Source organism: Eptesicus fuscus, chromosome 21 (assembly GCF_027574615.1).
Source record: "Eptesicus fuscus isolate TK198812 chromosome 21, DD_ASM_mEF_20220401, whole genome shotgun sequence".
NCBI lineage: Eukaryota > Metazoa > Chordata > Mammalia > Chiroptera > Vespertilionidae > Eptesicus > Eptesicus fuscus.
The window spans coordinates 22,690,272-22,702,642 of NC_072493.1; the positions used below are offsets into that span (position 1 = coordinate 22,690,272).

The following is a 12,371-nucleotide window of genomic DNA, read 5'->3' on the forward strand; positions in this document are numbered from 1 at the left end:
GAGGCCGGCGCCCGCCGCAGCCACCGCGGGTCCCCGAGCCAGAGGCCGCCCGAGCCGGATCACGATGGAGCGAGGGCCACAGGCGGGGAGGCACCGCCGCGGAGCGCGCGGCCTAACGCCCCCTCAGTGATCACCCGAGCCGCTGCGGCGCCGCCGAGTCCGGTCGCGCCCGACGGGCCGCTTCGCCGGCCTCGGAGTCCTCGCAGCCTCCGCCGCCTTCCCGCGCGGGCCGCGGGCCGGGAGCCGGGCCGGGGCTGCATGGCCTCGCCTGCGCGCCGCCGCTGAGCCGAGCCCGCGTAGCCGCGCCGTCCGGAGCTGGTAAGAACCGTCACCGGGTCGGGGTTTGGTGGGCACCGAGTCGTAAGACGGTCTCGCAACCTGCAGGCCTTCCCGGCAGGGCGGAGCAGCGCGACGGACTCCGGGCGGGCCTAGGGGCCAGGGCAGCCGTGAGGGGCCGGCGGGGGGCTCCCGGTGGGCCTGGGGGCCTGGGGCAGCAGTGAGGGGCTGGTGGGGGGAGCTCAACGTGGGCCCGGGGACTTGGGGCAGCCCTGAGGGGCCGAGAGTGGGCTCCGAGTGGGTTGGGGGGCCCGGAGCAGCCGCAAAGGGCCGACGGGGACTCCGGCTGGGCCTCTGGGCCTGGGGCAGCTGTGAGGGGCTGACGGGGGAGCTCTGGGTGGGTTTGAAGCTTGGGGCAGCCCTAAGGGGCCGGGGGGTGGGCTCCGGACGGACCTGAGGTGCCTGGAGCAGCCGCGAGGAGCCGACAGGGGCTCCGGGCGGGCCCGGAGCTGCGGCGAGTGGCCGAGGGGGGGCTCGGGGCAACCGTGAGGGACTGAGCGGTGGGGAGGGGGGTCTGGGGTGGTCCAGGGCAGTCGTGAGGGCTGAGGGTAGGTTCCGGGCGGACTTGGGCAGCTCTCGGGGTCTGGGCACTAGTAAATGGCCTAAAGGGAACGGCCTCAGGATCCGAGCAACCGCTAGGGGCCTACGGGAGGCTCTGGGTAGGCCTGGGGCAGCCGTGAGGGGCTGAGGGTGGACTCCGGGGCGGGCCTCGGGGGTCCGGAAGCAGCTGTGAGGGGCTGAAGGTGGGCTTGGGGGCCCGCTGTAGCCGTGAGGACAGGGTGGGCCTGGGGTTCCGGGGAAGCCATGAGGGACTGGGAGTGGGTTATGGGGTGGTCCTGGGGGGGACCTGTGGGGCTCAGGGCAGCCTTGAGGGGTCGACAGTGGGCCTGGGGGGCCCAGAGCAGCCTTGAGGAGCTGATGTAAGACGCTGCAGGGGAATGTTGGGCGGTGCTGGGAGGTTGGGGGTCCCGGGCAGCCGTGAGGAGCTCAGGGGTGGGGCTGGGCGCCCGGGGCGGCCTTGAGGGACTGAGGGGGGCGTCTGGGAGGTTTGTGCTGTTGTGAGGTGCTAGGGTGGTCTCCGGGGGGTCCAGAGCACCTGGGGAGTGGGGGCACCGACCTCTGACCCGTCGGAGGGGCGCCCTCACGGTAGCGATGGTAGTTGTTATTCCCAGTCTCTATTATTATCGTTGTTTTGAAATGGGAGCTGGCGGGTTTCGGGCTCCGAGCCGGAGGAGGCGAGAGAGCCGTGGCCCTGGAGGGAAAGCGGGGGCGCCGGGGTTGCAGGAAGAGCGCGTGGGCTCGCAGAGGGGCAGGAATTCGGGGCAGCAGCGCGGGGGGTGTTGTTTGGTGGGGGGAGGGTAGGCGGGACTGGGGGGCGGGTTGGAGGGAAGCGGTGGTGGCTGCTACTGCAGCCCTTGGCCTCAAGGAACAATGTGAGACGTTGCTTGAAATGTTAATTTCCGTTCCTCATTTCATCATTCCCTGGCAGGGCGGTAGGGGGGGGGGAGTGGTGTGTGTGTGTGTGTGTGTGTGTGTGTATGTGTGTGTATGTGTGTGTATGTGTGTGTATGTGTATGTGTGTGCGCGCGCGTGCGCGCGTGTGTGTATGTGGTTTTTGGCCCTGCCTCATGGATTCAGTCCCCTCTCAAAGAGGGATTGTGCTTTTAAATCTTGTATCCCTGCCATGTTTGGGGGGTGGGGGCGGGGGAGGTGAGTCTTAATTTTTTGAGGTTTGCTCTGTTTCTGTTGCCTCATCCAGGCTTTTTGCTTCTGTTGTGTTTTTGGAAAGCCAGTCTTCTGTCTCTGCTTTCAAGGAGTATTGGAAGATGAAGCTAGTCTAAGAGAGCCCTATGTTTTGAAAACCATCTTTTTTTTCAACGTTTAAGATGCAGCATACTTAGGTATCATGGTTTCTATGGGTTGTGAGACAGTTTCATATCCGTTTACAAGAACAGAGTGATTTTGCAAATTTCTCTGTAGAGAAATAAAATCTCAGGCTTCTCTATATTGTGTTTAGACAATATTCTTAAATTTCTTTTTAACTGACGAGTAAACGTGTGCAGTTGTTGAATTGCAAAACAGAATATCTTGGTCCTTTTGATAAGATGAATTCAGCAAAGTGATGAAAGATGATATTGCTTGTGGAAAAATGCCATTGAAACAGTTACTATTTTTGGTTTGTGCAAACCCAGTCAATGGCATTACTTGGATAGTTCTAAATCAAGAGACCCTAAGACTGTTTCTTTGGTCTTTGGGACCTTGATTTCTCTTAATAAATGTTGGCTGTCCTGGAAGACCTAGAATTTTGTTTGTGTCTTTTGAGAATGATTGCACAAATACTCTGATATTACTTTGAAACTATAGTAAAAAAAAAAAAAAAAAGGGAGGAAAAACATCTTGCTTGACTTTGATTGTGACCCTAGAATTGAATCCCTATTTTGGTATTTCCTCCCCCACCCTCCATTCAGCTGTTGTTCTCTTTCTGTAGTTTCACGCTTAAGAGCAGGATCTCATTTGAGAGGCTGGGCCTCTTGAATGGAATGAGATGGGAGGAAACAAAGACCAAGTTGCTATGACATTTTTCTGTGTTCTTTGTGCATGACTCTTGAGTTAGTTAAGAAGCTACCCAAAGAGATTGCTTGATTTGATCTAAATTGGAAACTTTCAGAAGTTCTTTTCTTTTTTCTTTATTGATTAAGGTATTACATATATGTTCTTATCCCCCCCATTGTCCCCCCACCCCCAGAAGTTCTTTTCTTCTGGAAATTTTTATTGTAGTAAAATATACATAACATAATTTACCAGAAAGTTTGTTTTTAAAGGTGTCATATAGTTTTTATATCTCATTTGCAGTTCTAAGTTTGTGTCAGCTTTCTTCCTTGAATTGCCACTGTCAGATGTTTCTCTTTAGACCCTCTGTGGACCAGCCATGTTAATCACACTGCACCAGCAGTGTACTTTTCATCTTTCTAAACCAGATGGACTGCTTATGACTGGTGGCTGTCATGTTAGCTATAATTACATTGTTGATACAGTGGACAAGTTGAACTTTCTACAATAGAGTTAAGGAATATTGAGAATATTTTACAAGAAGGCTTGTGTACCTTAGATTTTTAAGTATATTTCACATAGTAAGATTATGTTTCATCACACATACGGAGAGGTTTTTGCATATGGGCAATGAGCCCATCATCAATTAGATAACATAATTAGAGAGTGTCAGTAAATGATGGTTCAGAGCATAGTCTGTATTTGTTGCTAAAATAAGTGTTTTGATCTGTTCATTACCCTGTATAAGTCCCTTTATCCCGTAAATGGTAAGTGTAATGGATGAGCTTCCTTCAATAGCAAGATGTTTGCTAGTTAATACGTGAAAATGATGATGCTTTGCTTGTCTGACCACATGCTGTCAGTTTATTATTGCTGTTTAGTTAGTACTCTGTGGGGATTGAGTTTGGCTGGTTGATAAACATTATATAAAAATTGCATGAACTCAAATAACTAAATATTGTCTGGAAATGTTTTCAGTGTGTATTCTCTTAATATGCATTTCAAATGGAATTTTTGTGCAATTCAGGTTTTTCAGTTTTATCTTAAAGTTATATGAAGTGAGTGTTAATCCTCAACTCTTAGAACTCTGGCAATTAGAGATAACCAACATTTAAAGCCTTTTTAGGTTTAGGAAATGGTTCACGTTAACAACTTAGTTAATTATTTTTTAAAAATATGTTTTTATTTTTATTGATTTCAGAGAGGAAGAGAAACATCAGTGATGAGAGAGAATCATTGATTGGCTGCCTCCTGCACATCCCCCACTGGGAATGGAGCCCGCAGCCCGGACATATGACCTGACTGGGAACCAAACTGTGACTTCCTGGTTCATAGGTCGATGCTCAACCACAGAGCCATGCGGGCTGGGTAACAACTTTGTTAATTCTGATAAAGATGTTTCTATTTCTTTTCTTTAAAATATATTTTTACAGAGAGGAAGAGAGAGGGATAGAGAGTTAGAAACATCGATGAGAGAGAAACATCGATCAGCTGCCTCCTGCACACCCCCCACGGGGGATGTGCCCGCAACCAAGGTACATGCCCTTGACTGGAATCGAACCTGGGACCCTTCAGTCCGCAGGCCGATGCTCTATCCACTGAGCCAAACCGGTTTCGGCAAGATGTTTCTATTTCTAAGTGGCTCTTCTTTGCTATTGTTGTTGTTTCATGGATCTTATTCATGATATTTTTTAAGCCTGAGCCAGACTCAGCTGTGTACTTAACTGTCTGTTTCTGTTATTCTTTTGTACTTAACTCCCATTCCTCCACCTCAGTATTTAAATTTTTCTTTAAATTCACCTTTGAACCAAATAGCATTTTGATTGATTGATTGATTGATTGATTATAGAGAATGGGAGAGGGAGGGAAGAAGAGACACTGAGAGAGAAACAGGGATTTATTGTTCCATTTATTTATGTATTCACGATTCTTGTATGTGCCCTGAGCAGGTATTGAACCTGAAACCTTGGCTAATTGGAACTATGCTCTAATCAACTGAGCTACTAGGCCAGGGCTACAAATGTTATTTTTATGATAATGTCCCAAATGCTTATTAACAATCAGACCCTGGTTGCATGGCCCTTCCCCTTAGACTCCACTCTTATGCTGGGTCACACTACCTCTGAACTGGTGCTTTGGCTACACTGGCTTTCATTTCCTAAATTGAGCAATGCACCTTATTCTTTCATGGCTGTAACACCTGCTGATTCTCTGTCTGGACCAGTGGACCAGGGTCCCATTGAGTCGCTTCCCTTGCAAATCTCACCTGCCTCCGCCTCCGCCGCCCCCCCCCCCCAAAAAAAAAAAAATCTCCCAAGATAACTTCTACTTAACCTTTGGGTCTTAGTTAAATATTGCTGCTTCTTAGAGAGTCTCTGGGCACCCAGGGCCCAACCTAGGGCATGATACTAGTTGTAGAATTGTCTTAAGAAATATTTGTTGGCCCTGACCGGTTTGTCTTATTGGATAGAGCGTTAGCCTGCGGACTGAAGGGTCCCAGGTTCAATTCCAGTCAAGGACATGTACCTTGGTTGTGGGCACATCCCCAGTAGGGGGTGTGCAGGAGGCAGCTGATTGATGTTTCTCTCTTATCGATGTTTCTAACTCTCTCCCTCTCCTTCCTCTCTGTAAAACAATCAATAAAACATATTTAAAAAGAGAGAAATATTTGTTGAATTGTTTAAAGCCTATATACTGTACTTTCCAGCGTATAAGACGACTAGGCGTATAAGATTTTCCTGGGTTAAAAAGTTGTTTTATACGCCGGAAAATATAGCATATTGGACTATATTGATGGGATTAGATATAATGGATTAGATATATTGGACTACTGTATTTTCCGGCATATAAGACAACTTTTTAACCCAGGAAAATATTATAGGCCTAGTCGTCTTATACGCCGGAAAATACAATATATATGGAAGTATTTGAGTAATTTTGAAAGGCAAAATGTAGGTTTATGAACTTTTATTTATTTGATTAGGAATTATGCTATGTGCATATCAGCCATTTTTCCACTTGTTTTCATTATAAGTTTGCCTTTACAGTTTAGATAAAGGTGTGGGGACATGACTTATAAAATTGTCACAGACAAGAAATAAAGGAAAATAATAAAGGGGAGGTTGTCTTTGTCACAGAAAAAAATGATTTCTGTAAAAGCAGTTTTAGTAGGACTGCTGCTTTTGGGGACATAGTTTGAGGCTTGCTGAGTGTAGTTTGTTGCTGTTCCTGCTCGTGGCCCTTACATATTTAATTTAGAATTTTGAGCACCTGGCTACATGTAATAGAAACAGTGGGTTAGCACTGTAGTATAGTCCTTTGAAAGTGTTAGCATTTTAAATTATTTTTTTGTAATTCTCACCTGAGGATATGTTATTTTTCTATTTTTATTAATTTTTTAGAGAGAGAAAGAAACATAGATTGGTTGCCTCCCATACATGCCCTGACTGGTATTCAAACCCACAACCCAGGAATGTGCCATGACCGGGAATCAAACCCGAAACCATTTTGGTGTATGAGATTGCCATTCAATCAACTGAGCCATTCAGCTCAGTATTTTATTATTTGTTTATTGTTTTACGTCCTAACTGACTGTATAAAAAAGTTCCTGGGTGTGACACCAAAGCCTTAGCTTAAGTATAAATACCCCAGAATGGAGGTGGCCCCTTAACATTTCCCCCTCCACCAGTTTTATCATTTTAATAATATAAAAAAAATCTCTTTGGAGAGAAATACACCAAAATGGAGTTTTGTGTTATTTTTTCTCCATTTATGTTTGTTTATAAATTTTAAAAAGAAGGAACCTGTTATGTAATTGACAAAATGGCTGCTTTTGTAAAGCCTAATCATGGATATAACTTAGGTGATAGACATTTGAGTTCTTGGTTCCGGTACAGTGAGTTGGATTTGTATGATTTTTTTAACTTTTTAGGTAGAAAGGGATGAGAGGAATTGGCTGTAGTTGAAAAAACTAAAAGATACCATTCTAGAACTTGCTGGTTCTGTGAATACAGAGTAAAGTGGGTTTTCACTGTGAAAGGACTGAAAATCCTGTTGCTGGGCCAAGGTTTCTTTGATGTCATGTGTCCTGGATTGTTGTCTGTCTCCCCTACCCCCTTCCCCCAAGGTTGAGGTAGTTGTCAGGGGAGCAGTGGTATAGTGTCCCTACTGCCTGGCTGAGGGCAAGACCCAAGTTTCCAGTTCTGTCCTTGGCTTCTGTGCAGTGAATTATTTATTATCCTGAAAATCTGTAGGCACTCTTTTTTCACTTGTAAAGAAACCAATGTGCATCTGTTCACTGCATAAAAATGTCAGCCTCTTTTCAACATAAAACATTTTTGATCACTTAGATCAAAAATTTTTTTCTTTTAAAAAAATATATTTTATTGATTTTTTTACAGAGAGGAAGGGAGAGGGATAGAGAGTTAGAAACGTGGATGAGAGAGAAACATCGATCAGCTGCCTCCTGCACACCCCCTACTGAGGATGTGCCCACAACCAATTCCTTGACTGTAATTGAACCTGGGACCCTTCAGTCTGCAGGCCGACACTATCCACTGAGCCAAACTGGTCAGGGCTAGATCAAAATTTTTTGTCAAGGTTAAATAAGATACATAAAATCCCCCTCTTCCCTATTGAGTTAACTCTAAATAAAAGTGACCTTTAAGATGGCTGAAATTGCAATTTAACTTGTAAATGCTTAATAACTTTCAGGTTATCTTTTCATCGAAAATGTAGCAAGTACCCCCAAATCTACCAATACAATAAAATTCCAATTAAAAATAAAATGTAGCAAGTAGACTTTTCTCAGCTTGTTACTAATAGGTGTCCCTTCCTCCCAAAGGTAGTCTTCAGACCAAGAATGCTAATGTTCTGGAATAATGAATATTTCTAAATAATGAGAAGATTGCATAGGGTACTTAGTTCATAAGGTTTTGGCTAAAGTTGTGATTAGTTTTTCCCCGCTGGGTTCGTATACAGCAAAATAAACAAAAAATACTCTCATTTAATTCTGGGTGACAGTGTAAACTTGAGATCGTTGTGTTATACTGTGTAAACTTATCTAAAATAGAGAGGGTGAGAGAAGCAGTGAGGAACCTTATTACTCTTAAATTAAGCCTTGCTAGTATGTACCACATTTCTAAATGTGGTTTTACATCCTGTAAAACAGGAAGTAAGAATTAAAAAAAATAGCACAATAAAACCCCAAAGCAATATTCTTGAAGGAATTAACTTAAAAAAATTTACTAGCCCTGCCCTAGCTGCTTTGGCTCAGTGGATAGAGCGTCGGCCTGCGAACAGAAAGGTCCCAGGTTCGATTCCGGTCAAGGGCACATGCCCGGGTTGTGGGCTCAATCCCTGGTGGGGGACTTGCAGGAGGCAGCCAATCCATGATTCTCTCTCATCATGGATGTTTCTATCTCTCTCTCCCTCTTCCTTTCTCTCTGAATCCTGTTGCTGGTCCAAGGTTTCTTTGATGTCATGTGTCCTCATATATAAATAAAAATGTATTTAAAAAAATTTACTGCCCTAGCTGCTTTGGCTCAGTGGGTAGAGCATCAGCCTTCAGACTGAAGGGTCAAGGGCACATTCCTGGGTTGCAGGCTCCATCCCCAATAGGGGGCGTGCAGGAGGCAACCGATCAATGATTCTCTGTCATCATTGATGCTTCTATCTCTCTTTCCCTCTGAAATTAATAAAGATATATTTAAAAAATTTTTTTACTAGCCCTGGCTGGTTTGGCTCAGAAGATAGAGCTTTGGCTGGAGGACTGAAGGGTTCCGGGTTCGACTCCAGTCAAGGGCATGTAGCTCGGTTGCAGGCTACCAGCCTTGGTCAGGGGCATGTGGGAGGCAACCAATCGATGTGTCTCTCTCACATTGGTGTTTATCTCTGTCTCTTTCTCTCCCTTCTACTCTCTCTAAAAATCAATGGAAAAAAATATCCTCGGGTGAGGATGAAAAAAAAAATTACTAAAATGCCTGGCTAATTATAGAATGCACAGAACACTTAAAAAAAAAAAAAAAGCTTGCTTTTTTGGATTATTACAAAGAATAAAACCTGGCCTTTAGGGGTCTGAAACTTTGAAGAACTTGCAATGTTATGTTAGTAGTCCATAAACCCTTGGGTGATTCTGATTTCAAGGAATTTTTAGACTGAATTTTTTCTTTGCTAGAGGTGTATGATTTGGTCCAAATGTATTTAGATTACCCACATAGTATTTTCAATACTTTAAGACTAGTCTATCTGAAATTTGAAGTTTAGTGCTTAATACATTAAACTATTGGCCTGGTGCATGAATTCGTGCACATTGAAAGGAAATTAATTAGAAGAAATATTTTAATATCACTATTTGTCCTTTCTCTATAATAGAAGTGTCAACCAAATTCACAATCGACAATGACAGATCAAAACATGCGTGCAATTGGCGCCAGCAAGAGCTTTATATGTATTACACATGTGCAAGTCAACTTAGTCTTTATAGATACAGAATAAACTTGCTTCATTAGGCCTGCTTTCTGATGTAGCTAAACTTTTTCCAGCCCAGTGAAGCACCCCAACTTGTCTTTCAGGTAATTGTCAGCAACACAGCAGTAAATATCAACACGAAGCAGATTATTATTATAGATCATGCAGGGAGAACAAAGGGTAAAATATTGAACTGCAGCAGTGTTTGACTATATTCTGTGCAGTGAGAAAACCTGAAGTCATATTCAAGGTCCACCATTTCTTCTTTTCAGTCGGGTCAAGCTTCTAAGCTTTCTAAATCTCCATTTTCTGGCTAATGAAAAGAAAATAGGATTCCACCACCAAGTCTCCTATTTATCTACTCCAGGACTTCTGTGAGGATCAAATTTGATGAGGCACATGAAAACGCTTCACAAACATTTGGTTACAGTGTGAAATGTTTTCACCTGGCTATAAAGCAAGTGGTGTTCCTGGGCTGAAGAAACTGCAAGGAGGCTAGTTGCTAAGAAGAGGAAGCCGGGTGTTGCTATATGACATTACCTGGATGGTCGGACACTTAGGATATTAGCTTTTTATATATATAGATGTGCTAAAACTCTCAAAATATTTTTCTGTAGGAATTCCCCCCCACACACACACACATGAAAAGGGTAATCTTTGAATTGTGTACTTTATCTTTTTTAAAAATACATTTTTATTGATTTCAGAAAGGAAGGGAGAGGGAGAGAGAAACATCAGTGATGAGAGAGAATCATTGATCGGCCACCTCCTTCATGCCCCCTACTGGGGATTGAGCCTCCAACCCTGACCCTTGACCAGAATCAAACCCGGGACCCTTCAGTCGCAGGTTGATGCTCTATCCACTGAGCCAAACCATCTAGGGCAAATTGTGTGCTTTATCTTTTAATATGAAACTTAAGAAAGTGTTATGTCCTTTCACTCATAGCTTAAGTAATTTTCAGCAGATGTAACCTTAAAGAGATTTACATGCAAGCTTGTTTTTCTTTGGTGAAGAGATTAGATCTGATTCTGCTAAATTTGGGTTCTTATCAGATGACTGAGTAAGGAAGACCATGTTGAAGCAATAACTTTAATTTTTAAAGAAGGATATTTAAGTAAAGATCAATGGCACAATGAAGTTTTAGAAAGTTGGGGAGAAAAATCATGTCCTAGAATTTTAACTATAGCCTCTCTTTTTTCTTGTTAGTTTTCTTCTACGCTCCCAAATATATTCTGTCAGGGGGATGGAGGACACATGTAGATGGAGGGTGTGTTAGAGGAGGTGACAGGAGTTGTGAGGGCAGAAGGAAAACATATGCTCTCATAATTTGGAGAAACTGTGATTAAAAAAATACTTTAGTGTTTTCTGTTGCTGCTGTAACAAATTGCCACCAATCAGTGCCTTAAAACAATACAAATGTATTATTTTACAGTTCTGAAGATAAGCCTGACATGGATTTCACTGGGTTAAAATCAAGGTGTCAGCACGTTGGTTCCTTCTGAAGGTTCTATGGGAGACTCCATTTCCTGTGTCTTCCATTTTTTAAGAGGCTGTTAACATTCCTTGGCCCTTTCCTCCTTATTTATTTATTTAAAGTATTTTTTATTGATTTCAGAGAGGTAGGGAGAGATAGAAACATCAGTGATGAAAGAGAATCATTGATTGGTTGCCTCTTGCATGCCCCTCTGGGGATCAAGCCTGCAACCTGGGCATGTGTATTGACCAGGAATCGAACCATGACCTCCTGGTTCATAGGTCGACGCTTAACCACTGAGCTACACTGGCTGGGCTTTTCCTCCATTCTTAAAGCCAGCAGTGTTGCATCACTCTGACCTTCCAAAGTCACATGTCCTCCCCACTCTTTCTTCTGTCTCCTTCTTCCTCTTTTAAGGACCCTTGTGATTAGATATGCCTCACTTGGATAATCTAGGATACTCTTCCTATCTTCTGATTAGTAACCTTAATTTCACCTTCGACCTCGATTCTAATCCTTTGCTGTGTAATCTAAAATATGCACAGGTTCCAGGGATTAGAATAATGCTGGGAGCATTATTCTGCTGACCACACTAAGATTCCCTGGATGCTGTCATTGCAGATGAGGTTGGATCTGATCTTTGTGCACCTGGCTCTGGTGCTTTGCTTTGGTTCACCAGAAAGATCTTGATTCTTGGAAAGCCTCAGTGCCACTGGTCAGCCAATGTTGTCTGGCATTGATGGGGGATCAGTGAGTGTGGTGGAAAATACATGTCCTGGACAGTTATGTTTAAATAAACTTTTATTCTGTAATAATTTTAGATTCACAGAAAAGTTGCAAAAGTAGTACAGAGAGTTCCATTATATTATTATTATTTTTTAAGCCAGACTATTTTATTACTATTTTTTAATGCTTTTTATTGACTTCAGAGAGAAGAAGGGAGAAGGAAAGAGGGATAGAAACATCAATGAGGAGAGAGAATCATTGGTTGGCTACCTCCTGCATGCCCCCTTACTGGAGATCAAGCCTGCGACCTGGGCATGGGTCCTGATCAGTAATCTGACAGACCTCCTGGTTCATAGGTTGACACTCAACCACTGAGCCACACCGGGTGGGCCCAGTATATTCTTTATCCAGGTCTCTAATGTTAACCTCTTACATAACAATAGTAAGGTTGTCCACACTTAGAAATTAACATTGGTATGTTACTTAAAAAATCCTCACCCTGAGAATATGTTTTTATTGATTTGAGAGGGAAGAAGGGAGGGAAGGAGGGAGAGAGAAGGACAAAGAGAGAGAGAGAGAGAGAGAGAGAGAGAGAGAGAGAGAGAGAGAGAGACAGACATCAATGTGAGAGAGAAACTGAAACCTAGGTATGTGTCCCGACCAGGAATCAAACCTGAAACCTTTTGGAGTACAGGACAGTGCTCCAACCAACTGAACCACCCTGCCAGGGCTGGTATGTTACTATTAATTAAACCTCAGACTTCATTGGGACTTAACCTGTTTTCCCTCTAATGTTCTTTTATTGTTCCAGGATCC

At 43.8% G+C, this 12,371-nt stretch overlaps 1 protein-coding gene across 3 annotated transcripts in view; it reads left to right on the forward strand.

Moving 5' to 3' along the window:
- Nucleotides 1-12,371, forward strand: part of ANKRD11 (ankyrin repeat domain containing 11) — a 259,037-nt gene continuing 246,666 nt past the window's right edge. For all 3 annotated transcript variants that reach the window (XM_054711347.1, XM_054711345.1, XM_054711346.1), the window contains exon 1: nt 1-318. The gene's annotated coding sequence lies outside the window, so the exon portion shown is untranslated. The remainder of the gene's footprint in view (nt 319-12,371) is intronic.